The sequence below is a fragment of the Miniopterus schreibersii genome, assembly GCF_964146895.1.
Source record: "Miniopterus schreibersii genome assembly, chromosome: 15".
Taxonomy (NCBI): Eukaryota; Metazoa; Chordata; class Mammalia; order Chiroptera; family Miniopteridae; genus Miniopterus; species Miniopterus schreibersii.
In genome coordinates, this window is record NC_138115.1 from 27,392,788 (window position 1) to 27,420,392 (window position 27,605).

General features: G+C 49.6%; 1 protein-coding gene across 4 annotated transcripts in view; it reads right to left on the reverse strand.

Moving 5' to 3' along the window:
* Positions 1-25,779, reverse strand: part of MRAS (muscle RAS oncogene homolog) — a 46,817-nt gene extending 21,038 nt beyond the window's left edge. Inside the window, exon 1 of one of the 4 annotated variants that reach the window (XM_081159817.1) lies at positions 25,300-25,779. The gene's annotated coding sequence lies outside the window, so the exon portion shown is untranslated. Of the gene's footprint in view, positions 1-21,588; positions 21,608-24,894; positions 25,094-25,299 lie in introns of those variants that run through there. The other 3 variants (XM_081159816.1, XM_081159819.1, XM_081159818.1) reach the window with 3 other exon arrangements.
* Between the last annotated feature and the right edge of the window lie 1,826 nt (positions 25,780-27,605).

The following is a 27,605-nucleotide window of genomic DNA, read 5'->3' on the forward strand; positions in this document are numbered from 1 at the left end:
AGTGGGTGGGAAGGTATCAGGAAGGAAAATTGTCTCTCTTGATTTTCTTGTCCAAATAAAACAAGATAAGCAATACGCTAGTAAACATGACAGAGGATATAAACTGAACCTTTGAGTCAGTGCTCAGACCACCCACAACAGAATCTCAGGGGACTTGCTAAAAATTGCCCTCTGCTTGTCCTGCAAGGCTGCCAGCAGGAAACAGTCAGATGGGGGCCCCCTTCTTTCACAGTGCCCAGCACTTGGTGGTTGGTTTCCCGAAAGACCATGGGGAGCCAAGTCAGGGTTTCCTCCCACTCTGACTCAATGGAGCAGGGCTGGAATGCAATTTACACCGAAATTGGACTGGGTCCCTCATGGTGAAAACCCTTTAGTGCTGCCCACAGCTGATGGGTCAAGTCTGAGCTCCTTCACTAGATACTTGAGATTGTCACTGCCTGCCACTGCTGACCTCTCCAGTGGTCAGTACCTGTGCTGTAGTCTCTCAGACTCTACTCTCTCCCCCGACCAGCTTTGTGTCCTCCCAGTGTGCCCTGTGGTCACACTGAGTGCTCTGCACACCCCTGCGGCCCCAGAAAGAGTAAACTGCTCTTTACAGGTCAGGCCTGAGCCCTGGAATCGCACTCCTCTGAGAGGCACCGCCTCCACCCTGGGTTCGAGACCCGAGTTGCCAGTGCAGAGGCCATCATCACACCTAAAATCTTCTACACATTTATTATGTACAAAAGGCAGGGGCTGCAGCTGGTCCCTGTCTGCAGCACAAAGCCTGGCACAGCACCAGCATGGAGTAAATGCTTGCTGAAGGAACTAGAAGCTCAACCCTGGCATTTCTGAACAACCATCAGACAACCTACTAGCCACAGCACTGGCCTCACCATGCAGAGGGCTAAAGGGCAACTCTCCCAGCCAGGGGTTGGGACTGTCTCCCTTCCTCTACCAGGCTGAACCAATCACACCGATAAGACCTTTCTGGAAGGACTTGTGAGCCCAAGAAAAAAATAAGGGGTTGCCAGGGCGGGAGAATGAGTCCAGAAAACTCCCCAATTCATAAAGGCGCTCACCAGATCTCCTGATGGGCATGTTTTTCCAGTCTTCAATCTCCCCCAAATAATCCCTGACTAAATGATGTCTTTGTAAATGGGGAGGGCAGTCAAAATGCCAAAGGGCATGCACTACACTCTTACAATATAGGCTGGTCTCGTGTGATACAGAGAAAGACAATTTTAAAAAATCCTCACCAGAGGATATGTTCATTGATTTTTAGAGAGAGGGGAATGGCGAGAGAGGGAGAGAGAGAGAGAGAAACATCGATTGGGGCTGGGGATAGAACCTACAACCTAGATATGTGTCCTGACTGGAAATTGAACCTGAGACCTTTCAGTGTATGGGACTATGCTCCTACCAACTGAGCCACATCAGCAAGGTGGGAAGGATTTTTTAAAAGTTACTACAGGATAAAAAGTTGATTAGTGGTTAGGGAGCAAACTGCTTATATTCACAGCCTACTCAACTAGAAAGGACCTTGGAGATGGCTCTAGAATGTTGGGTCTTGACTTCTGGTCAAGATGGCGGTGTAGGTAAATGGGGTACTTAAATCCTCCCACAACCACATCAAAATTACAACTAAACTACAGAACAATCATCATTCAGAGCTGCCTGATATCTTGCTGAATGAGAGTCCTACTACTAGGGATTAAAAGAAGAAGCCATATGGAGACTGGTAGGAGGAGCAGAGATGTGAAATGGGCTGGCCCCACACCCAAGTGTGGCAGTTTAAAATCGGGAGGGATATTTTGGCTCCAGAGGTCTCCCTCGAGGAGTAAGGCCCCTAGCCCAGAGTTCCTCTGCCAGGAAGAGAATTCCCCATAATTTCTGGCTGTAAAAACCAGCAAGGTTTGTGGCTAAGTGAGAGAGAGGGCTGTTGGAGTCCCAGGCATTCCTCTTAAAGGGCTCAAGCACAAACTTATTTAGACTTACTCCCTCTGAGCTTCAGTGCTGGGTCAGAAGCTTGAGCGGAACCAGGGACAGATGGGAAGGAACTTAAATGTCTGGCATCAGGGAGAGAGCTGGAGGGGGAGCTGCGGGGAGCTTTCTGACAGACAAAAGTGCTGGCAGAGGCCACTGTTCCTTTTCTGAGACCTCACCCCCACAAGAAATCAATGGTAGAGATAAAGTCAAGAATCAAATCAGCGATTTGGAATATAAGGAAGCAAAAAATACCCAATCAGAACAGCAAAAAGAAAAAAGAATTAAAAAAAAATGAAGATAGTGTAAGGAGCCTCTGGGACAATTTCAAGCATATCAACATTAGCATCATGGGTATGCCAGAAGGAGGAGAGAGAGAGAAATTGAAAACCTATTTGAAAAAATGACAGAAAACTTCCCTAACCTGGTGAAGGAAATGGACATACAAGTCCAGGAAGTGCAGAGAGTCTCAAACAAGAGGAACCCAAAGAGGCCCACACCAACACACATTATAGTTAAAATGCAAAAGGTTAAAGACAAAGAGAGAGTCTTAAAAGCAGCAAGAGAAAAGCAGTTAATTACCTATAACGGAGCTCCCATAAGACTGTCAGCTTATTTCTCAACAGAAACTTTGTAGGCCAGAACAGAATGTCAAGAAATATTCAAAGTGATGAAAAGCAAGGACCTACAACCAAGGTTATTCTACCCAGCAAAGCTGTCATTTAGAACTGAAGGACACACACAGAGTGTCCCAGACAAGAAAAAGCTGAAGGAGTTCACCACCACCAAGCCAGTACTATATGGACTGTTAAAGGGTCTTGAAGAAGGAGAGAGAGGAGGAGGGGAAGGAGGAGGGGAAGGAGGGGGGGAAGGAGGGGGCAGAAAAGAAGAAGAAACAACAGAAGACGAGGAGGAAGAGGAAGAAGAAAAGATTAAAAATATGAACAATAAAATAGCAATAAATACATATCCATCAACAATTGAACCTAAAAAACAAAATAAATGAACAAACAGAACAGAAGCAGATTCATAGATAGAGAACATTTTGATGATTGGCAGATGGGGGGCTGAGGGGCTGGGTGAAGGAATTAATAAGTTCAAATTGGCTGTTACAGAACAGTCATGGGGATGTAATGTATAGCATAGGGAACATAGTCAATAATATTCTAATAACTATGTATGGTGTCTGATAGGTATGAGATTTATTGGGATGATCACTTAGTAAGTTATATAATGTCTAATCACTGGGGTGTACACCTGAAACGAATATAATATTGTATGTCAACTGTAATTGAAAAATTAAAAAAATGATTAAAGCAACTTTAAAATTAGAATAGAGTCTAAAGGTACAATATACACAATAAGTGAGTCATAGCTTTAACATCAGGATGTTAAAATATTCAGAGACTAGTGTTCTGCTTCATAAAAAAAATAGTTTAGTAAAGGCATACCTTGTTTTATTTGTGTGTCTTTTAAAATTTATTGATTTTAGAGAGGGGGGGAAGGGAGAGAGAGATATTGATGTGTTGTTCCAGTTATTTTTGCATTCATTGGTTGTTTCTTGTATGTGCCTTGACTGGGGATCAAATCCACAACCTTGTGGTACAGGGACAACTCTCTAACCAAATGAATTACCCGGCCAGGGCCAGGCATACCTTGTTTTATTGTGCTTCACAGATGTTTTGGGTTTTTTTTTTTTACAAATTGAAGGGAAGGAAGGCCCTCCACCTGCAAAAATATTACAACTCACTTTATTGTGACACTCACTTTATTGCAGTGGTCTGGCACTGAAGCTGTAGTATCTTTGAGATCTGCCTGTAGTAGCAGGGCTTATTTATCTTCCCAATTATTAAAATGCTGATAATAGATATAGACTTTTACTATAAATTTAGAACATTTAGACAGGGTAATTAATTTACCCATCACTATCTCATATTTTTGTTTGAAAAATATTTTTGAAAAAAATTGTAGTGTCATTAAACATACTGAATTTCACTTTGTTCAACGTCAGAAATGCTTAAAATGATATACTTAGGAAACATAATTAAAGGAAGTTTACACAAATCTATATGATTTATTAAAATAACTTGCTAATGGCAAATTGTGAACCAGGTGACACAGTCCAAAGTAAGATTTATATATAAATAATTAAATTATATTTGTATCATCTCAAGCATATATTTGCTTCAAATATGTGAATTTTTTTTTTTTAAATGTCTTTATTGATTTCAGAGAGAGGAAGGGAGAGGGAGAGAGAGAAACATCAATGATGAGAGAGTCATTGATCGGTTGTCTCCTGCACGCCCCCGACTGGGGATCGAGCCCGCAACCCCGGGCATGTGCCCTGACCGGGAATCGAACTGCCATCTCCTGGATCCTAGGTCAATGCTCAACCGCTGAGCCACGCCGGCCAGGCTAAATACATGAATTTTTATGACTCAATAAATTTCTTGGTGCTGCCCTATTTGTCAGAATTTTTTCCACTGAAGAACATATTAAATGCTATTTTTTTAGTGGAGTCTTATTACTAAACCACTAACTAAGGGATAAAAATTTAAATAAATAAATAGGATGTTGGTTCTCACCAGTTGGGGAACACAGATGGCCCTGTTGAGGTGGCAGGGTGCTATAAGTGGACCTGAGGTCCTCCTTAAAGTTTCCCCATCAGTTTTCTATGCTGGATTCTCTTCTACTGGCCAGCTGAATGATCTTGGGCATGTTCCCATTCACAGCCTCAGTTTCTTATTTGTGAGACAGGGTTAGTTAGAGAATCATATTTTGCAGAATTGCCCTAAGCATGAAATTAAAATGTATGAAATGTGCCCAGCTCAGAGAAGGAGCTCAAATCTTTGTTCTCTAGTCTTGTTTTGTGTGTGTGGGGGGGGGGGGACGGACGGACGACTGACTATTCCATGGCTCCTCCATTCCCAGCCTCCTGCCCCTCCCCCATTAGAAAGCCCTGCTGCCATCTCAGCTCCACTGCAGTCAGATTAAATAGGCCTGTGTGGGAACGTCACCCATCATTTAGAACATTGTTTCCATGGGAAATGGCTCTGAGGTTCCAGGCAGCCCCCTCCGCACAGAAACCAACTTTCGGAGCAGCAGCCACTTGGCATGTGAGCGCTGGCGCCCATGGCAACCACTGCTCGAGAGCCCCTCCCAGCCCAAGGGCAACCCAAACCCTCGCTTCCACTGGGAACTGCTTTCTAAAAGGCACTATCGCTGCCTCGACAATCCTGATAACGTGAATATGAAAACTCTAAGCATCTATAAGCCAAGTAATAAGCTTTCGGGCTGCTATCTGCCCTTTTCTCCTTTCTCTCCCCATGGTCAGCACCATCTGGCACAACTCGAAGTTGTTTCCTGAATGGCAGATTCGCCTCCCCAAGCAGCTTGGAAGCTCCATGAGGACAAGAGCCATGTCTCCTCATTCCCTTGCCTCTCACAGGGCCAGGCAGGGCCCAACACGTAGAAGGCTCAGGGTCTGTCAATGACTCCATACTGCCCCAAAGCAGCCTTTTCCCACCCAGTCCTCCCTTGGGCCAAGAAGCGGGAGGTGATGCCTGTTCTTCTGATAGGGCGGCTCACACCCCTAGGAGGTGGGGCTGGCAGACTGATGACCCCCGAATAACTTTTTCAACCAGCAATTTCCAAGTGTGCTTGGGGGTAGGGTCCTCAACCTCCTGGGAGCAGTCTTGTGCAAAGCCCCCCTCAGTTCTTAGAGGGAACTGACTAGGAGGGTCAGTAACAGCTTTCAACTCTGCAGCCAGGCAGCTCAAGTTCACTCATGTCTCTGATATAGACTCCTTGTATGATCTAAAGCAAGTTTCTTAATTTCCAGGAGCCTCAGTTTCCCCATTTATAAAACAGGAGAACAGGATGCTCAAGAATGTGTATGGTCCCAGTTTTAAAACAAAAAACAAAAAACTGGAGGGCTCCCCAGCAAGGGCTTATTTACACTGATATGCAAAGTAGTTGGGCCCTGGTCTCCCTCCAATCTGATGGACGTCAATGATTTGGACCGCTTACCTGCCCCATCCACAGCCCAAAGAGAACCTAGGGTTGCCGGGGGACCCAAAACTGTATCAGAGATAATACCTAGGACAGCAGTGGGCTCCCAGCAGCACCCCCACCATGGCAGTCCTCATTACATTACCAAATCTGCCCCCTTCTCCCCAGGTTCCCAGTTTCTAAGGCATCTACAGAGCTTATTTCCCAAAATAATAACCCCAAACACTGCCCATTTTTCTAAGTGGGCACGTGAAAGAAATGGCTTTAGCTGCAGACATTGTCAAGGGGTCCATGGGCGTCCAGGCCTCACCATACACCTCATCTCCCCAGCCACCGCCACTTCCTAAGCAGTGTCATACAGTCCAGGCCAGAACAAATGGAGCCCAGGAGAGGCTGCAGAGCAGTAACACCGCCGCATTTAGTGGGTATCTGTGGTGGCTTGGATGGACACCAAAGGTTATGCTTGGAACATCACACCACACTGCTTTGAATTCTTTTGGCAATTAGTTTTGCAGCATCCCAGGACTTTTCTTTGATGTCATAGTGATTCACTAACCTATAGGGTTCATCTTTGTGGCTGCTTCCCTGCCCCTGACTATAGGACCAGAGAATCTCAGAGCTGGGGCAGTGGCCAACTCAGAGCCTCTCCCAAGGATGCTGCCGACTTTATTGAAGGTTTAGTTTTTACTGCTTTTGCTTCTCTATTTCTATACTATTTTAAAGATTCTCCCGAACCCCCTCAGTTGAATACAAGTTGTCTAGGTAAATAAGGCTGGAAGAGGGGGATATATTCACTATTAATGGAGTTCTTGGGAAAGTGAAGGACTTCCATTCACACTGAGCTGAATCAGCTGTGGGAAGCTAATCTCCTCTCTCTGATATCTGGGTGTGCCCAGCTTGGGGCATGAGGACTCAGTGGGGGGAGCGACCCAGCCCATGTGGAGGAAATGGCTCTGAATTCCAAGAGCTGCCCTTCCCCTCTGCACAATTCCCAGAAATGGGCAGCTTCCCCAGGGCTGCTGATTTGCAGGCTGTGCCAGGGTCTAGGCCACTGGCATCCCTTAGGGCTTCACTCTCCCTTCCCCAAGCCTTTGCTCCAGCCCTTTGCCTCACCCCGTTGCTAATCCAAACCTGGCATAGTCACGGCACCACTCAACCTTTCACACAGCTACCAGTGCATTCAGCTCACTTCATCGTTAAGACTTAACCACCCAGCCAACTATGTGTGTTATTTTATGCTGTAAAGGACTTTAAACATCATTAGATCTAGATAGTGAGTATGTGACATGGGTGCTGCCCCTCCCATTCCCAGAGCCATGGCAGACATCACTAATCAACCACAGTTCTCTTTCCTGCTCAGTCTTAGAACCCTTTTCATGCAGCAGCCTTGGCAGCCAGACCAGGTGACTGGTCCAAAGAGGAAACTTGTTTGCCATCTCGATCTAATCCACTACTCATCTGGTCCCTTTCAAAACATCCCACCTAGTGGCCATCCTATTCCATGGGAAGAGCTCAGGGCCCTCAGGGGTAGCCTGCCTGATGATCTCTGGAGATAACCCTAAGGCTTCACTCCCCTCAGAGACTTAGCTCCAGTCCTGTCTCACACCTTTCACTAACCCAAGCCCAGCACTGCCACTGCACCACTCTGGAGATAACCAGGTCTCCTGTTGATTAACAGATTGTATTACCTAAGTCTTCTGTTACTCCATCAGCCCCTGCTTTTCTACCCCATCAAATCCAAACTCCTCTGCCAGGATCACACCTGGACTGCTGGCAGAGATGACCAGACAGGAGTCCAGAAATTCAGGCAAAGGTCAATGCCTGAAGTCAGCCAGATATGGGACACAATGCCCCTGGGCTTACTCACAGACTCCAAGTACCTCCCGCTTCCTCACATCACAACTGTTAACACTTAGGTCTTATCACTAGTGTGAGAGTGCCTCCTGAGCAGGGCCTGGAGCTTAGCCATCTATGACCCAGCACCGAGTCCCAGAATAGGTGGGCAGGAACCACCTGGCATAAGAATTATAACAGTGAACATGTTAAAAACAATGCAACCACTTAATGTAAGCTACATGCCTGATGCTGCTGGAAGATTTTAACCGATTCACTCATTTAATTCTCACACCCTATGAGGTGTGACTTCGATTGTCCCCATTTTACAGTTGAAGAAACTGAGACACAAAGGAGTAAAATAACTTTTCTAGGGTCACCCAGGGACTGCAAGGATGTGAAACCATGTAGTGTGCCTCCAGAGCCTGTGGCCAGCCCATCATGCTGGCATCCTCTGGAGGCTGGCAGAGGGTGGGTGGTATGGAGTCAGGCCAGGCAGCAGATCCTGGGCCCCAGGAAGAGCTCAGCAGTGAGCCAAGGAGGTGGTGTCACAGTCCGATGGCTGTCCCTGTGGGAGGAGCAGCTGAGGAGATCAGCACCCAAGAGGCACTCAGGGCAAATACTAGTCACTGAAAACGGACACACCTCTCATCCCTACTGGGATAAAATCTATAAAAAGGACACAGGTATGGTACTGCCAGGTGGCCTCCTGCACTGAAGACCATGGAAGAAGCTGGGGATATCAGGCAGCTGCCCACATTGTGGGAGCACCAAGTGGCTTTGACACCCTCATTTTCCAGCACCTGTGTTTGGGACCCCCTCCACTGTGCTGGTCCCGGCCCAAGCCCCAGCCTTGTGGTCCTATACACAGTCTCCTCCCTCCCCACCTTGGGGCTGGCCCCTCACCTGGAACCCCTTACCAAGGAGCTTGAGCTACAGACTCAGATAGCCTGCAACCTTAAGCAAGTTATTTACCTCTGTACCTCAGTTGCCTCTTCTGTAATAGGGGAACAGTGGCAGCGTCTGCCTCGTGGTGGTGGTGAAACACTACATATTTATTTGCTTGGCCCAGCATCTGGCCTATAGTGAGTGCTCAAAAAACATAAAGTTGTTACCATCATCATCATCTTTCCAAGCCTATCCCAAGCGCCCCTTCTTTCAGGAAGCCCTCCCCACTCTCCAGAGTCCTTCCTAAGTTCATGCTTGCAAACTGGCAGGTTCCACAGATGAAGCTCAGCTCAGGCCCTCACCACACCCTCCTCGGTACCCTCTCATGCCTTGGAGAGCAGCATCTCGGTTCAGCCTGCCACTGTCCTTACAGCCTCAGGACAGCAAGCCACCAAAAGCCTGCTGACTGAATGGCGGATGACATTTAAGCTCCTCAGAGACACTTCCCCAAGCATTCAGGAGATGCTTTTTCACTGAATAGACTGTGGAAGATTCCAAAATACTGGAAACTCAGCATTACATACAGTTTTTCTCTCTCTGGCCTTTAAATCCAGAAGTGCTCTCCATTGTAAAACCCAGCCTCTGTCTGGATGCCTCCATGGAAAGAAAAAACTAGGACACATGACACCAGAAAGGGCCCAGTTTTAAGATCCAGGAGGAGTAAACTGGACAAGCCACCAGTGTTGGCCACCCTTTTCCCAATATACACGCTCAGACTGTAGAAGACTCGCACATCCAGTAAACGCTGCCAGAGCACTTATAGTGTGCCTGGCCCTGGGAGTGGGGATACTGGGCTGAATGAGCACAGGCCCCTGGCCTTAAGGATCATGGTATGTGTGCGGGGGGGGGGGGGGGGGGGGGGTAGACAGGCAGGGTTACAGCACAAAGGGCTAAGTTATGTGGGAGCACAGGAGGAGTGAGGGGCGTCTCACCCAGCTTGGCATTGCAGAAGGCTTCTTGGTAGAGGCAATGCCAAAATGGAGTCTTGGAGGCCAAGTAGGTATTAGCTCAGGTGAACAATAGACTGAAGTGTATCCTAGGATAGGACCAGAAGCTGCAAAAGCAGGAGTGGAAACCTTTTTTCTGCCAAGAGCCATTTGGATATTTATAACATGATTCGTGGGCCACATAAAATTATCAATTTAAAGATTAGCTATGAAAAAAGCTTCTAGATTTATTGAATTTCGAGACCCACCTGCGGTTGCCTTGGTGGGGCCAGGTGTTCCCTACCCCTGGTATGAAGCATGGAAGTGTGAGAAACTCAGGAGGCACCAGGTGTAGGGGTGGTAAGGGGAGTGGGAGGGAGGCTCCTCTTGGCTCCTAGACAACTAGGGATCTTCGTGGCTGCATTCCTAGCACCAAGCACAGTGCCTGGCACACAGTGGCTACTTCATAGCATTGAATAATACAGGAACCAGTGCTGGGCTACAGGGTGAGACAGGGGAGAGCACAGAGGCCCAGGTACCCAGGAGCCCTCAGACCCTGCCCTCCACTCAGGCCTGCAGGAGCACAGTGTCAGCTTGCTGGACAGCTGCCAATCCAAGGGGTCCACAACTCTTCCTGATGACTACAGTGAGGTTGACCAGCGAGAAAAGACCAGTGGAGACAAACTGGCATGGGACAAACTCTAAGTGTTCCAGAAGCCCAGAGGCAAGAGGAAGCAGATGGTGTGGCACATCCACAAAGGCCTGAAGGCAGGAATGTGCATAGTGGCATTTAATGTCCCTGTTTTGCCAGCAGGGAGACAGAGTCAGACAGTCAGGCATATGCCCAGTGGCACAGCTTGGTAAAGGGGGAGTGAAGTTAAGATTTGGCACTCAGCCCCAGCAACTAAAAACTAAAACTGCCCCACTCACCACCCAGCTAGTCTGGGGCACCTGATGAGTCTGAGAGGCTCTCAGAACCAAGGGCCAACGAGGGCTCCAATGTCTCAGGGTCCACTCAGCCCTTCTGAACAATGTGCTCCACTGGCACACCTGGGTCATGGGGGTGCTGCCACTTGGCCACTTCGCACTCGTGGCCTCAGAGGTCCCACCCCAGCCCCACACTGTGCTCCCATGCCCAACCACAGACAAGGAGGGTGGGAGTGAACGCAATGCAGGAGTGAGGGGCAGGGCTCACCACCTCCCCTCTGTTAGAGCCTGGCTCACAGCTCCCTTGAGTGGCAGCTAGGGACACAAAGGAGGAAGTGACTTTATGTTTAAATCTGTACTCTCAGTCCTGGGGGCCTATTAATATTTTCCTAGGGCTGGGGCAGTTTCGCCTGTAGTTAAGGAGAACTTCTCAGTCTTAGACAGAAATCTGCATGCCCATTGGGAAGGTCATGCTGGTGGTCACCCCACCATGGAGGGCCAGCTTCAGGACACTCTGGGATTCCCCAAAATGAGGGCCCTCAGACTCCCCAAACCTGGCAGGCCACTGTCCTAACCCCCTCCCAATTCGGATTCAGTTGCCCCCTCAGCCCACACCGAGGGGAGGACTCCTCTGGGCCCTTGTGTCCTCACTGTACCGTTCTGAGCTACTCAGGCTCAGCCCTTACAGACTGGACTCAGCCAGCGGCCCCCATCGCCCCCATCGCCCCCTGCCCTCTTAGACCCATTTTCCCACCTTTTTGCCCAGCATTGTCTTCCTCCCCCAGCAGCTCAACCATCCCTTTACTCAAATCTGAGGCCAAGGCCTAACAACTGCAGCATGTGGCATGCCCACCTCAGTGCTTGGCTCTGCCCTCTGCCTGGGCCCCCCACCAGCATTGCCCTCCCACCACTCCAGCCTTATGGCCCCTCAAGCAACCCCTGAGCACACTGCTTCTCCTGGAACAGCCGCCCCTGGGTGCCTGGAGCTCTCACCCCTGTCCCTTCCTACAGCCTCTACACCCACTGATTCCTAGTACAGTGTCCCTGATGGCTGGCACCTGACTTGTCCCGGCTCCAGCCCCTGGCAGGGCCCCGCCATGAAGTCTGCCCCTGAATTCTCTCTGCCTGTGAGAGCATCCTCTCTGTAAGGAGCAGCCTCCCTGTTTCCCTAGGAAGCCTGTCTTCAACCCAGCCTCCCAAAGTGATCCCTCCTTCCTGGGCCCTCTCCCACCTCCCTGGGCCTCCTCCCACCCAGCCATAGCCACCACCATGCTGGGGGTCTATGGAGCACCCCCCAGGCGGCAGGTGGCAGCCAGAGTGCTCTGCAGCCATTATTCCTGTGACCCCTCACAGCCTCCTCACCAAGAAGGCATTGTTAGTAATGAGGAACCCTGAGGTCACAGAGGTTCTGCGGCTTGTGCAAGGCCACACATCTCCATCTGCAAGTGACCACAAAGCTTGGTTCTCTTCTGGGATGGTGCCCCTCTCCTCCTCCCTCTGCTCTGGGAGCAGGGAGGTGTTTTACTGTTATATTTCCCCAGCTAGGTGGGGCAGGGGGACAGAGGGCTGGACCTTATCTTCTTTACCTCAGGGTTCCCCTAGAGCCCTGGCACAGCTTTCTACACAGAGACTGCATTTCCAAAACACAGGGCTGACACCGGGAGCCACATGGGAGTCTGGCTTGGGTGGAAGGGAGGGCAGAGGTGGTGTGGGTGCTATGCCCGTGGGCCACGCAGAGCCCAGGGGTGTGGGGTGGTGGCCCTCCTGAAGGAGATACCATGTGAGGAGTCCCACTAGGCACACATGGGCACCAATCCAGCAGGAGGAGCTGGTGACAATGAGAGGCTCCTTCCCAAACACTGAGCCCCAGCAGCTCCTGGGGCCCAGCTCCCTGATCATCCCTGCCTTCTGGGCTGGGGACACCACCCCCCAACCCCAGAGTCTGATGGCCATAAGGCAAATCCTCTCATACTATCTTTCTCCCAAGTGGGGCTGTGTGGAGCTAACAGAACACAACTTCACAGGTTGTCCCAGCCCATAGCTTCCTGTCTCATGGACTCCACAGCCTCACACCAGCCCCCTCTGGTAAGCTGCCTTGGAGAAGAACAGAGGTTGTGACAGAGAGCAGAGGGAAGGCCTGAATGCCAGAGGCAGGAGTCCCTGGGCATCAGCAGCCCCCACCTGTCAGATGGATGCCAACCTCCCACGTCTTGGCTGGCTACTGCCTCCACTGCTTTAACCTGCAGCAGCAGAAAGGGGGACCCAGGAAACAAATGGGTGTCCTGAACTCATATGTTGGCAGAGGCCAGGTCAATAAATGAGACGAGGAGGGCAGGCACAAGCAACAGGGAAAAGTGAGGCCTGTGGCTAACAGGAGACCACTGCTAACTGCTGTAACATGAGCGTATCTGCAACAGGGCTGCCAGATAGTCTACATTTTTAAAGAGTAGCTAGAAATCTGAATTTTTATATAAGACTTATTTTTTAATGTTGGCTATCAATCAAAAAGTTTGACATGTTATATAAGCCAAACAAATCACTGGCTCCACAAGGGTACCTGCTGCCACCCCTGGCTTCCTGGAGCATGCTGCAAGCACTGTACGCATCGAGTGCTGTGGCCACTCCTGGGCAGGCCACTCTGCACTGCCTTGGCCTGGCCTGGCCTTGGCCGCACAGAGGTGTGAGATTAGAGGAAGTGGAAATAACGCTGCGGACGAGCAGCAGCAGGATTACTCAGCCTGAGGGAGACTTTCCAGTCCAGCGGTCGTCAGGGGATGGGCACAGCCCACTCCGGGAGTGCGTCAGAACACAGGGAGGTGGAGGGCAGGCAGGCACATTAAAAAATTACTGTTGCTTTGATTTGTTTCCATCATTTATATTCAAATTGTTTGATACCATTAATGAAAAACGTGACAATTTTTATGTTTGCCCCAAACGAGAAGAAACAGGGTCTAGGCTCTTTCATGAGGTGGGGACAGCCGATCTATCTCCATTTTAAAAGAATAATCAGACTTAGAGAGCCCAGCAGGAGCAAAATAAGAGGGAAACTTCCTGAAAACGAGGCGGGCATGGCAATGAGCAGCCTGGGGCGGTGTGGGATTTTCCTCTGCAAAGCCACGAGGCAGGCCTCAGAGGGAGGGGTCCCGCTGCCTGGCCCTGGAGGGTCAAAGGGGGCTGAAGGTGGGGTGGGATGACTTCTTAGGGATCCTTCCAAACTCTGGATTTTAAGCCCACTCAGCTGGAAGGGCACGTGGCCACTTTTCACATCTCTCCCCCCAAGCTCTAAACAGCTGCTGCATTTTTCCTGCCCTCTTAAGCAGCCTGGCCAGGCTGGACGGCAGAAAGGGGACAAATAGCAGAGTGGGCGGACCCACCCTGACCGGGGATGCAACCACACCAGGGATCAAACCCAAAACTGAGGTATGTGCCCTGACCGGGAATCAAACCGGCAACCTTTTGGTGTATGGGATGACGCTCCAACCAACTGAGCCACCCAGCACATTCAGCTCTTTTATAAAAGGTCATGAATCAAAGTATTTGCCCCTGTGCTAGGTGTGGACCTTAGGCGCAATGCTTTTGTGCCTCAGTTTCCGCACCTGTTAATAGCAGCATCCACCCCACAGCATTGTTTTAAGGACAGAATGAGCTAATATATTCGAATACTTAGAACAGTACCTGGCACATGAAGTGTCTGCTGTGATTATCATTAGTATGTTGTAGGAACTCTTGCCAAAGACCCCTTTCCACCAAACTGGCCAGGAAGGTGCCTGATGAGAGTCATTGATTGGCTGCCTCCCGCAGGCCCCCAACTGGGGATCAAGGCCTCAACCCAGGCATGTGCTCTGACCGGGAATCGAACCACCATCTCCTGGATCCGAGGTTGATGCTCAACCTCTGAGCCACGCCCCGCTGGGTGGAGCTGTGTTCATAGATGGTGCCAAAGCGCTGAGGAAGAGGAGGATGGGGAAGATAGGTCCTCCCTGTGAATCACCTCACACACCCCACTCTACAGGAGACCCCGGCCACTCAGCTGGACTCAAGTATTACTGCTGGGCCCACCCCAGGGTTCAACAAGGAAGCACATTTTATTTCTGATGACTGGAGGGATAATCACAACCCACAATCCATGCTGGCTTGTTTCAGGAGTACAGATAAAGGGAAAAGCTGTGGAGCTACATCCCACCCTACAGCCCATCTGATGGGAACGACCCCTGGTGGGGTAAAGCAGGAGGCAGAGCAAATGTTAGGAGCATGGAAATGAGTCCAAAAGGCCCAATTTTGAATCTGGTTGTGGTACGTGTTAGCTGTGTGACCTTGGAAAATTATAAACCTCTCTGTGCAAAACTATTGTTGGTGGATAGTAACAGCAACCATCTAGAGGTGGAATCAGGCTGAGTCCTGAGGCCAGGTTTGATAATTATAATACCTGTTTATTAAGTCCTGACCATGTGCTAAACACTTCACATGTACTTCCCTGACCACCCTCACCCACACCAGACTAGGTGAGATCACTGCTACACTCTTACAAAAAACATCCAGCTGTCCTAACAGCACTTCACATGCTGGGACTCAATTGCTTAATTGTTTATGATGGAATGTGTCATCTTCACTAGATTGTCAGCTCCAGGAGGGCAGGGCCTGGTCCCTGTTTTAACCTCTACTGTATCTCTGGTCCCCAGCACATGCCTGGCACAAAGAAGGTGCTCAGTAAATATCTGGTGACCTACACTTGCTTTAAGCCTCACAGCTACTCTGCAAAAGGTTCTAACAAGAAGGGGGAAAAATTAATACTTGGGTTTGCTCTGGCCATTGGGAAAGCAGGCCTGACTTAAGAATTTGATCTGGCCAGGACTAACAATAGTGCTAATCTCAGGGCTCCTGCTGGTTCCTACTGCAGGTAAAGGTGTAGGAGTGGGGTACATAACTTTTGTTTAGACAAGTTCTTTTTTTAGTTACATGTATTGGGGTGCCATTGGTGAACAGGATCATATAGGTTTCAGGTGTGGGTTTCTATGCTATAATATCTGTATATTGCACTGTGTGCCCACCACCCAAATTCTTTAATGGCTCTTTTCAGATGTAAAAGGGCAGGCCCACAGCTTAGTTTAGAATAGCTGTCATTCTTGCTCTGCAATCAAAAGTAATGGAAATTTGGAGTTTGCAGAAGTTCTGGGGATACTGTCCAGGAAAACTGGCCCCTGGAAAATGGCAGTAAACTAGGCTTGAAGAGACAGACAGCCAGGGAGAAATTCTCCAAGGGTAAGGAGAGAATGTCTGAAATTTTAACTTCTGCCCTGTTCTGAGCAATGATTAACCCTCTGTGTTATAAGCCCTTGGTGAAAGCCTGTAACATACAACAGACTAGTGGCTTCATGGGGCTTAGGAAATGAGGAAGCCAAAGACTACTGCACACATGCAAAGTGTGGTAGCTGACCCTGCCTGAGGCCGGCAACCAGTGGGCACAGTCCCTACCACAAAACCCCTAGAAATACTACAGATTTTGTTAATGCTTGGGTAATTAAAAAAAAAAAAAAAAAAAAAAGATAAGCCCAGAGAACTTTTATAAGGAGAAGTCCATTGGGAAGAATGAAGAAATATTGAAGGGAGCACCTCCAAAGTTCCACATATGTGGGATGAGGGCCTGACCCCAGATAACTGGACTAGAGCAAAAATAGGGACAGGTGGCTGGGACATCTGTGTTACAGCAGCACTGTCTGTTGTTATAAACACGGCAAAGGAGGCTCATCACAATGAGGGACTTGCCCAAGGTCACACAGACAACAGGGAGGGGGCAGAAATTGGAGCCCATGCCCATGTCCCTGCCCACTCTCCTGCCAGTCTTCTGAGAAGGGACTCAGAGTTCCCTGAGGCCTCTCTGGCTGCCCATCTGCAGCCCTGCTGGTGGGCCCAGACCCCTGCAGAGACCCTGCTGTGGGCCCACTCTTTCCACACAGACAGTCCCTCCCAGCCCTCGACCCAGCTTTCCTACTCACTCACACCAACCCTGAATAGAAAGAAGTCCCTGTTAAATGCTTTATTAGAATGGTTATTTTGTTGAAGTGCCAAGTGACCTGCTCCTGCTCCTCTTTTCCATCCCTCTAGCCGGCCCAGTTTGAGTCCAGAAGTAAAACAAAGGCTTTGTTTCTTTATTTTGATTTCCTCCGTAAAATCTCAAACATGCAGGAAACACCCACCCGGTCCCAAAGAAGTGGACTCAGGCTGCTGTCCACTTCAGGAGGGTGGGGTTTGGGTCAGGGAGTGGGGGTGGATGGGAAGGTTCTGACGCCAGCTGCCCTTAGCTCCTGGGAGTGCCACCAGGGTACCTGGGGCCTGGCTTCCTCAGCAGGAAAAGAAGGGCTTGGGTATAAGGGGCCCAAGGCATCCCAACCCGAGGAATGTGGGTGTGGCAGGATGGCTGACAAGACAGATCTCACACAAGTTTTTTTTTTCTCATAGATGCCCCAAGGCTTTGGGACAGTGACTCCACCCTTTTCCATCATCTCCGGTTCCAATAAAGCAGGCATTGAAAGAAGAACTTGACAGAGGCTATTTTGGGCTGCTGAGCCTACTTATGAGAGAACGGTACTCGCCAAGAAAGATGGGTTTGCCTCTACCTCTTCTTTGGGACCGCATTTCCAGCAGGATGAAAATATAATGGGGTGAATTTGTGGGTCATCTAAAAGGGGGGATTTTCAAGAAGATAAGCTGAAATTCTAAAGGATAAACAGGAAAAGAAAAACCAGCTAAACTGAATTGAAATTAATTTTGCTTATGGAATGATTATATAATGCTTTGGGGAGGCAAGGGGTAGGTGGGCTTCCCCAACCCCACCACACCTTCAGCACCCTCCACACAGCTCCACTGCCTAGGAATCCTTTCACTTTTAATCTCGTACCTGGTATACTAGGGGCAGCCTAACTCATAGTGTGTCTAGCAGATCCTTTAAAACCAGTATTTCTCTTTAAAAAGTGGGCCTGCAGCCTCATTTCAAAAAGATTGGGGGGCAGACTTTGGGGGAGGCACTCTTCTGTTTCATTGACCTGTTTATTTCTATGCCAGAGCAACACAACTTGAATTCCTCTAGTTTTGTAGTGCATCTTAATATCTGGTAGGACTAGACCCTTCTTCTTTCTCATTAAAGGATCTACAAGCAAGGGAGTGAAATGCTCAAATTTGATTTTGAGATACTTCATTTTGGTCAACCTTGGAAAGGATTTAGAGATGGTAAAATTAGAGATAGAGAGCCCTGCTGGGTAGCTTGGTTGGCTGGAGTATCGTCCTGATGCACAAAGGTTATGGGTTCGATCCTCAGTCAGGGCACATATGGGAATCAGCCAATGAACGCATGGATAAGGGGGACAACAAATTGATGTTTCTCTCTCTCTCTCTCTCTTTCCTTAAAAAGACTTGTAACAAAAATTAGAGATAAACAGTTGCAATGCTATTGCCGTAATCTAAGACAGCGATGTTAAGTCTGGAGCCAAAGGAGAGATGGTTAGAAGAAATAAGGGGAGGGGTTTACGAAATAACCAAAACCATCAGGATTGGGGGGAAAAAGTGGGTTTATAAACATAGCATGTATGGATATTTCTGTATAATCAAATAGAATTGGTTTTATAATATGTTTAACTGCCTTCACTGGTACAGTCTCTGATCATTTCAATGGGGAGACTGACCCCAACAAAGCAGGCCCTCCCAAGGTCTTCGGGCTCCCAGCCCTCGCGGGCCTTGCAGCATCTCCACCCAAGTGAGAGGGAAGGACACAGGCAGCGCTGTTCTGTGTTGGCAACTCAGGGACAGAAAACACTTCAACTCAATCTCACCACTTAATAAAGAGAACTCGGGGGCCACCTCAGGTCCCCAATGTTCTATTATGACATTAGTTCAAATCTTTGCCTCCAGTGGCATAAGAGTCCCTGCAAATGGGATCCGCCTGAGTGTGGAAAGCTTTTCCAGAAGTGTCCGGATCTTTTCTGCCTGGCTATAGAAAGCACTACTGTGCTGACTGTTCTAACTCAAGCTCCACGCAAGTGGGGTGGCATCAGGCTCCAGCTCCAGAGGCAGTCGGGGGTGGGAAAGAGAAGGCTGTGAACAGTTGGCTGAGAACCGTCTCCTGTTGCCAAGGGGAACTGCCTCTCCATGCCCCTCCCTCCCAGGACCAGGGCCAGGCACCTGGGCACCTTCTTTCTGGGAAAGCTGAGGAAAGGGAAAATGGAAAAGTGAAGTTAGGGATTAGAAAGGTTCTATGCTGTACTGCAGGCTTCCTTCCTTGAAAGTAGTTCCATACTTCAGAATAGAAAATGTATTTTGTTAAAGATCATTTAAGATGAGCTACTCAACAAACTGTCATCTAATCATAAAAAGAAAATCATGTTTATTCTCTCTCTTTTCCAAATATATACATCCACCATTTAAATGACAGTTCAGTTTGTGCAGCTGCGACTAAATTAGGCTCTTCAGTCTAGCCTGAGCCCACAAGGTCGAGGCAGGTGTTTTCTGAGGGTGAATCAACTGTTTTGAAAAAGGTTAAATCCAAAAATGCATACTCATCGTACTCCCAGTGTGGTAAGAGGCAGCAAACGGATCTAGCAACAGCCTCAACGGACAACCAGGTGGCATTTTCACTGAATTAGCTGGAGATAGGAGCTAAAAAAGCCAATGCATGGAAACCAAGGAGCAAGGCTCCAAAAGCCACCACAGGCTGAGGACAGGCCCACCCTAAAGATGAGGGATATGTCTTAAGTCCGGCACTATCACGGAAAGGATCAAGTGGGTAGTAAGTAGGTGGTGTCTGTTATATTATCCCTTATATTTCCCCCTTTTTATTTTTTAAAATTCAAAAATATACCAAGTGCAAAATGACTTAGGGGTTCATAGCTGACTATAAGATTAGTGAGCGCCCTGGCCAGGTGGCTCAGTTTGCTGGAGTGTCGTCCCATATACCAAAAGGTTGTGGGTTCTGTTCCCAGGCATGGCACATGCCTAGATTGTGGGTGTGATTCCCAGTCAGAGCGTGATTCCCAGTCAGGGCATGTACCTGGGTTGTGGGTACCATCCTCCGGTTGGGGTGCTCAAGGGAAGCAACCAATTGATATTTCTTTCTCACATCAATGTTTCTCTCTCTCTCTCTCTCCCCCTTCTCTTTTTCTAAAATCAATAAAAACATATCCTCAGGTAAGGATTTAAAAAAAAGATTAGTGAGAGTCAGGGAAAACCATTGTCATTGGGGTCCTCTCTCTGCCTCTCTTTGCCAACCAGCCACTTATGCACCGCTGTGGCTTCTGCTGCCTCCTAAGGTCCTTGTGCACGGGCTGCTCTGCCCCCTTTCCTCAGAGGCCTGTGCTCCTTGGCGGCACCGACTATATGTGGCCAGGCCTCCGGAAGACATGTCCCATGAGCAGCAGGAGAGAAGAGACATGTCATTTTTGGTGCTCCAGTTTTGGGTGCAGTGCAGTGTGACAGAAGGAGCATGTGCTTCGGGACCAGGCAGACCTTGGACAGGCTCCTTCCAGGCCTGCTTTTCTCAGACTAGAACTGTGGGTGGCCTGCTTAACCTGCCTGGGCCTTAGTTTCCTCATCTGCACAAGGCTAACAGCAAAATTGTGAGGCTTAGAAATGGTGAATATAGAGTGTCTGGCACACACGTCTTTGTTGAAACAAAGATAGGAGGGAGGGAGAGGTGGGCAGACATACAGAGAGGCTGTCTTTAAGCCACACCATTTGAGGAGCTGTTGAAGAAAGTAGAGCTGCTAGTGCTGAAGAAAAGCATGATTGTGAAAGGTTCATGTGGGACGGATCCACTGGGACACCTTACGGGGAGAAAGGAAAGAACTTTGCAGGATGAGAGAATCCTCAAAAGGGATGGACTGACTTAAGGGGCAGCAAGTTCCCTATCTCTAGAAGGGTCCAGCTGAAGCCCCACAGGCTGCACAGGAGGGACACCCCTGTTACAAGTTCCCCAGTCTTTACTCATGGGTCACTTAAAAATCTTTCTGTAGCCTTAGTCTGAGTTAAATATCCATTAAAAAAAAAGAAAAAAGATTTGATGTGATGCCTGTATTTTTTATAAATATAAACAAGTAAGTAACTTATAATAGCTGTACAAGACCCGCCTAAAATCATCGCCTTCACCACTGTGAGAAACATGCTCTACTGGGTCGGAATCCAGTCTACATAGGCTCCAGGGGCCCCTCTGGGCCTATGATTCTGTTATCTGAAGGTTGCCTGAACGCTGATAATGCTCTTCATTTTTATAACCCTTTCTGGTTTCCCAAGCATGTTCTCATCTGTGTATTTCATCTAATCCCCATGACAACCCTGAGGGCTCAGCAGAGAAGTCACAGATGGTGCCTGGGCCCCTGCAGCACGGGACCCACCCAAGGCCCTGCAGTCACAGAGTAACAGAACCAGAGCTTGGAGCTCCCAGCTCTCTACCCCACCCTCCTTCATTCTACATGCTGCACAGCCAAATCCTTTCCTGGTGCTCTCCAAAACCTCATTAGCAATGAAACCAAGATGAAAATTTAGACAGACAGATGCCAGGCTCTCTTGATGAGAATATGCCCCTCTGAGAACCAGAATGTCACCTAAGCAACCAGTAATGACCCACACTGTCATCTGGCCATTGGCCATCAGCAGACCCCACCTAATAAAGCTACCAAGAATACTAAAGGACAGTGAATACTAAAGGATGCTGCTATTTTATGACCCCTACAAGAGAGATGGCTACAGAAAGCTGCTTTGGATCATGATAGGAGGTTAAAAGGGGCCAAGGGCTCAGCGGTGGGGGCCAGGCCAAGGAGGGCCAGGGGGAGGAGTCTCTGAGAAAAGGCAGGACAACCTCATCACAGGCAGCAGGAATGCTACCCAGAAGACTGGAGATGGGCACCAAGGAATGCATGCCAGGCACCAAGGAGTGCAACCACAGCCTGTCTGGGCAGCAGCACTGCCCTCGCAGTCAGAGTTCCACAAGACAGACCTGCTGGATGATTGCACAGACTTCAACTCAGGCTGAGAACTGACAACTGTCCCACTCTATTTTCATTCTTGACACTGTCTCTACCATGAAGGCATGCTGGCCTGGTGGGAAAGCAGAGCAACATGTTACTTCGCTGTCCTAGGTAAACAGCAGTGAAGTTGCATGGCTTAGACCAGGGGATCTAACTGGGATCCAGGACTCATTTTCAGAGATCCATGATCCTCTGAATTGTATGCCCAACTTTGTACATTGAGCAACTTTTCTCTGGGCTTCTCATTGGCATATTCAAGAGGCTGTGACCCAAGAAGGTAAAATCCACTGCTCTGCACATTAGACCCTCAGCCTTCTTGGCTGCCTTTCATGCAAGAGATCTCACATGAACTAAGAGCATTTTTGGGAGATCTAAAGTCTGCTTAATCCACTATTACTTGGGTTGTGTTCTTTGCAGCCAAAAGCATCCCCACTGATCCAGTACCATAGGGCCCAATGGCATTACTCAAGACTATGAGGGTTGGCAAGGCCTCGGAGTCCACCAACAAAATTCCTCGCAAAGCTTGAATTCTCCTCTCAGCCTTTAGAGAATGGGCACCTGCCAGATGCCCCAGAGCACAGGGAGCTCCCGCAGCTCCTTCCTTCTTCTTATCCCCAAAGGTAACTGTACCTTCTTGCCAGTCGGATGCCTGTCCTGGGCCTGGCAGGCACAGAGCTTCTGGAACTCAGTGCACACCCTGGGGACACTTGAGGACATTCCAGCTTTTCACAAGAACATGCTCCGACTTAGTTCACATGGACATGGTTTGTATGAATGACACAGTGCTCGTGAGCAGGTATGTTTTCAATCACTTGCAGGGGGCACACTCCATTTGGGGGCTTCTCATGGGTAGAACAGTGATTATACCAGAGATGAAATATAAAATGGAGGTTACATTTCCCTGAGAACTTACTCAATCTAGCAGGCTGATCAGCATGAGATTCTGACTGGTGTTAGAGCCAGTCACCTAGAAGCCAGTTCAGTTTATCAGAGTCCAGAGGTTCTCCCTGGTTCCAGGATCACTGGGCTCAGGAACCAAACCCAGGAATAACTAACTTGTAATTTTATAAGCAGCTCAGATAACTGAAAGCATGAAATATCTGTGGTTAGAGCTAATAAGAAAATAAAAGTTATACCTTAACAAAAATGTCTTATGTAGATGAAACATGAGTAGTGGAAAAATACAAACTGCCTTATGCAGGAGCAAAGCTGGCAACTCTGGAAGACTGTCTATTGCCTCACCAGGGCTCAGCAGAGGGCCTTGACCCCCCTTCTCCATAAAGAAACATTGAGGCCACTGCAGGGGGGAGGGGGGCAATTTCCACCAGAGCACCAGTTTACTCAACACCCCCTCCTCCCCAGAATGAAGCTGGCAGACCCTGCAGCCTTGAAAACCCCAGGGCATCAAAGCTCCATGCCTCCTGCCCTGGCAGAGAAAGGACAAACTACACCATAAACCACAGACAGAGAAGCTAACTGGCCGCTGGGCAGTGAGAACAGACCATGGGTGAAAACCATGGCCTGAAACATTTTCAACTCCCGTCAGCAGGGACATGCGATTTACAGGAAATTAGGAGATTTACAAAACGTTAGCCAGCTCAAGTTTCTTCCCTCAGAAGAGGAGCAGGAGAGACTCAGAGAACCGAAGAACCGTCTCAGTGAAAGTGCTTTGTTCACAGTGAAGCCCCTGACACGTGTCAGTTATTAATACTAACCGCTCACCACTACACACTTCAACCCACCAGAGCATGTAAATAGAGCAAACGCATAACAGGCTGCACCTGGAGCCTTCAAGCCTTCAAGTATGACCCTCACAAGAGGGGCTGAACAGCTGCCTGGTCTGAAGCATGATTTCAGATAGGATCCTGGGCACATTATTGATCCTTTTAGTCCCAGTTCACCACCTGCATATGAGGATAATAATAAAACCTTTCTGAAGGAGTCTTGTCAAATGCTAAGCAAGCACATCCATGTCTGGTATGTGTGAGCTCTGTTGGCTGCTGTTATGTTAGTAGAGTTTCGGGGTTTTTTTGTTTTTTTAAAAAATATGTTTTTATTGATTTTTTTTTTTTATTTTTTAGAGAGAGAGGAAGGGAAAGGGATAGAGAGATAGAAACATCAATGTCCTATCGGCTGCCTTCTGCGTGCCCCTTAATGGGGATCAAGCTGCAACTCGGGCCTGTGCCCTGACCCAAATCAAACCAGGGACGTCTTGGTCATGGGTCAACCCTCAACCACCAAGCAACACTGGCTGGGCAAGCTTCAGAGTTTTTCAAGTCAGATCTCCTTATTACTCCTGCTGCCAGGAAGGTCACTCTTATGAGGCCGCAATTGCGAGCCTCTTCAGTCACCCTCTTGGTCAGGTCCAGGGCAGAGTTGAGTCCTGGAGTGGCAACAGCCTGGAGTGGCAACAGCCATTCTAACCCAAGCAGGGGTCCATGGTTGGAAGAGGGGCAAGCTCAGAGCTCTGTGATCAGGGCCATGATGAAGTGGCCCTTGTCCACCTTTTCAGACTCAGCTTTGTCCCCAGCCAGCACAGATCTTGGTTCCAGCCACAGTCTAATTGGGTGTCCAATGCCCATGCTCCTGCAAGGCATCACCTCCTCTAGGCGGCCTTCCCTGACCTTCCACAGTCTGCTCCCAGAAACCCTGAGCTCCCCTGATCCCAGGACCGACCACGCTGGGCTGTGGCTCGGTTTGTTCCCCTGCCTTCCCCGTGGAGCAGCCGCTGGCACTGTGCCCCACACACGGTGGACGCCCCGGCCAGGTCTGGTCAATGAATGAGCCCAACCCTAGTTGCGACCAGAGCCCCAAGCGCTGTGAGGGTTGTTTATGAAGAAGGCTGCTTTTTGTAATTCAGCTGAATTTGACAACTCCACCCGCGGATGCCGGCGCTCCTTAACGCCATTTTAGAAGGGGAGAAAGCGCCCCCCACCCCACCCCACCCCACCCCACCCCCGCTGCTCACGACCCTGCGGGGTCTCGCCGGGGCCAACAAGGAACCCAAGGGCGGTTATCCTAACAGAGGCTCTTTGGGAGGTGGGCAGGCCCTCCCCACTGGAGTCTCAGTCGTGGCCGATTTCTCGATCGCACACCGTTATTCGGGAGGCTACTCACCGCCAGTCCCAGGGAGCATTCAGCTGGGAGAGCGCGGCCGGGCCAGGGGCTGCCACACCTCCGGCCCCGGAACAAAGCGCCCGCGCGGGCTGGGGGCCGCGCGGACGGGCCCCCGCCCCTCTCCTCCTCTCTTGTCCCCGGCGGCCCTGACCACTCACCGCACGCTCCAGCCCCGGCTGGGCTCTGGCCCTCAGGTCGCCTCCTTCATGCTCCAGCCGGACTGACGGCTCCCGGCCCGCCGGCCCGCCGGCCGCTCTGGCCCGTCCCCACCCCGGCGCCTCCTTAAAGCGACCGCGCAGCCTGAGCGCGCCCGGAGTGCCTGCCGCGCGGCGCATTCCTTATATTGCAACAGCGCCTGCTAAAAATAGAGTGCTGCCAGGGCGCGGGGGGAGCCGGGCCCCACGCCGCGACCCCGCCGCCCCCGCCTGTTCCCCGGCGCCGGGACGCGCGGCCGGGGGAGTGCCAGCCGCCCGTGCGGAGTCCCCCGGACCCGGCGGGGCGCGCGAGCCTGGCCACGGAACAGGGCCCGCGCCGCCGCCTCCCCCGCGGCCCCGAGCACTTACCAGGGTCCGACCCGCGGCGCCGCCGAGCTGGCTTTAAGGTGGACGCAGAATGGGAATTCGTCCTGGCCCCTTTAAAAGCCTCTGCGCTCCAACCTTTAAATCTCTGCTCGGCCTGGCCAACTTCTGAGCCTCCCCAGTCCTAAGCGACCCCGGATCGCCACCTTAACCGCGTCCCCTTGGAATCCAGGCACCCGTGCCTTTCTAGATTCTGCCTCCAGGGTCGTTTTTCCCGGCGCTCTTGGTGCACCATTCTTGGGTTCAAAGTTTCGTTCAGATGGATGCGAAGCGGACAGGCGACGCTCGCGCTCCATTTCATTGTTTCAGTTCCGCTAACTCCTCCATTGGCGTCATTTTCCTATCTTTTAAAAATATACAACTCGCATACTCTAGGATTCCACCCTTTAAAGTATTTAATTTAGTGATTCGTAAGGTATTCATTCACAAAGCTGTGCAACCCTCGCCATTATCCATTTCCAGAACGTTTTTTACCCCCCCCAAAAAAAACTGTACCCATTTGCAGTCACTCCTCCTCGCCTCCCCCCAACACCCTGGAAACCACGAACCTACCTTCTGGATTGCCAGTTCTGGATATTTCGTATAAATGGAATCATACAGCATGTGATCTTTTGTGACCAGCTTCTTACACTTTGCACAATGTTTTCAAGGTTTATCTAGGTTGCAGCATGTAGGAGCACTTCATTCCTTGTCGTGACTGAATAATATTCCATTGCATGTGTGCCACATTTTGTTTATCCACTCATCAGCTGATGGACAGCTAGGTTGTCTGTGCTTTGGGGGTATTACGAATAAAGCTACTATAAACATTCATGTACAAGTCTTTGTATGAACATATGTTTTCATTCTGGATATATACTTAGAAGTAGAAATGTGGGGTCATATGCTAACTATGTTTAACAGTTTAAGGGCTCCCCAAAGTGTTTTCCAAAGTGGCTGCACTATTTGACATTCCCATCAACAATGTATGAGAGATTCGGTGTCTCCACATCCTCACTAACATTTGTTATTGTCTGTCATTTTTTATTATAGCCATCCTAGTGGGGGTGAAGTGATATCTCAGTGTAGTTTTGATTATCAGTGTCATTTTTGAGGATGTTCTTTTTGTGGGTAGACCTTGATAATGACTTGGAACCAGTGTTACGCACCCAGGGAACCCATCCCCTTATCATTTTGAGAGCTTTGCCCTCCACCTCAGGCCTAAAGGGACCTTACTTCCCTGAGTCCTTCATGCCATTATGGGGGTCCCAATTTTTATGCAGGTTTCGATTGGCGTCCCAGGTAGCCATGCAGCCATTTGGCGAGAGCTACCGTGCCCCTGCATCCCCACGTCCACCTGCTTCTCTGAAGGCCCTGTGGACCCCAAGGGTCCCCATAGCAGGGGGGAGTGGATTGGGTGTCATCAAAAGTATGTCACCTTGGTAGGGAGTAGCAGAACTGACTCAAGAGACAGGTGTTCATCTTGACTGGCTAGGTCTTGCCCTGGAACCTGACTCTTCCCCACCCTTCCATTTGCTACAGGCCTCGGGGGAGGCAGGCAGGGGTCTGTGGGTTTTGGTTGTCTATCATTCCTTCATGGGCTCTTCTGTGAAGAGAGATCCTCTCCTGGGCCCTGACTGGCACAGTTGTCAGACTGTTGCCCTCAGCTTGAGCTTTAACAAGAGTTAAAGACTTGCCTTTATACAACTTTCACACCCAAACCTTCAATGACCTGTCCCTTCTGAAATGGAATTTAAACAGATTCTCTAATGGTGAGGTTAAATGCTCCAGGCTGTGGCCGGGGTCTTACAACAGGGTGACTGTCCCATTTGGGCTGCCTCCTCTGCTCGTTGAACCCTGAAATAAAACATGGCTCAGTTGCTGGCAAATAGGGGCTTCAGAGAACAGGGTCACTGAGCAGAAAAGTGAGGCCTGGGTTTGATAGTTCATTCATTCAGTAAACACTGCCAGAGCACTGGCTGTGTGCCAGGTGCTGTGGCAAACCTGCCTCCAAGCAAACTCAGAGTACCACTGAGGTATAAGTGGTGTGGAAAAGAGAGGCACCGGGGGCCATGGGAGCCCAGAGGAACTGTACCTAAGCCAATGTGGGGAGGAGGTGAGTGCCCAGGGCAGGCTCTCTGTGAGAGGTGATGATTGAGCCAGGGATTGAAAGGCAAATAACAACCAACTAGACTGCTAGAGAGACAGAAAACCTTATATGCTAAGGCATGAGGGAGCTGAAGTCTTTTCAAAACTTCCAACAGATCTGCACGGCTGAGCAGGTGTGTTTGGGGCATGGTAGAAAGCCAGAC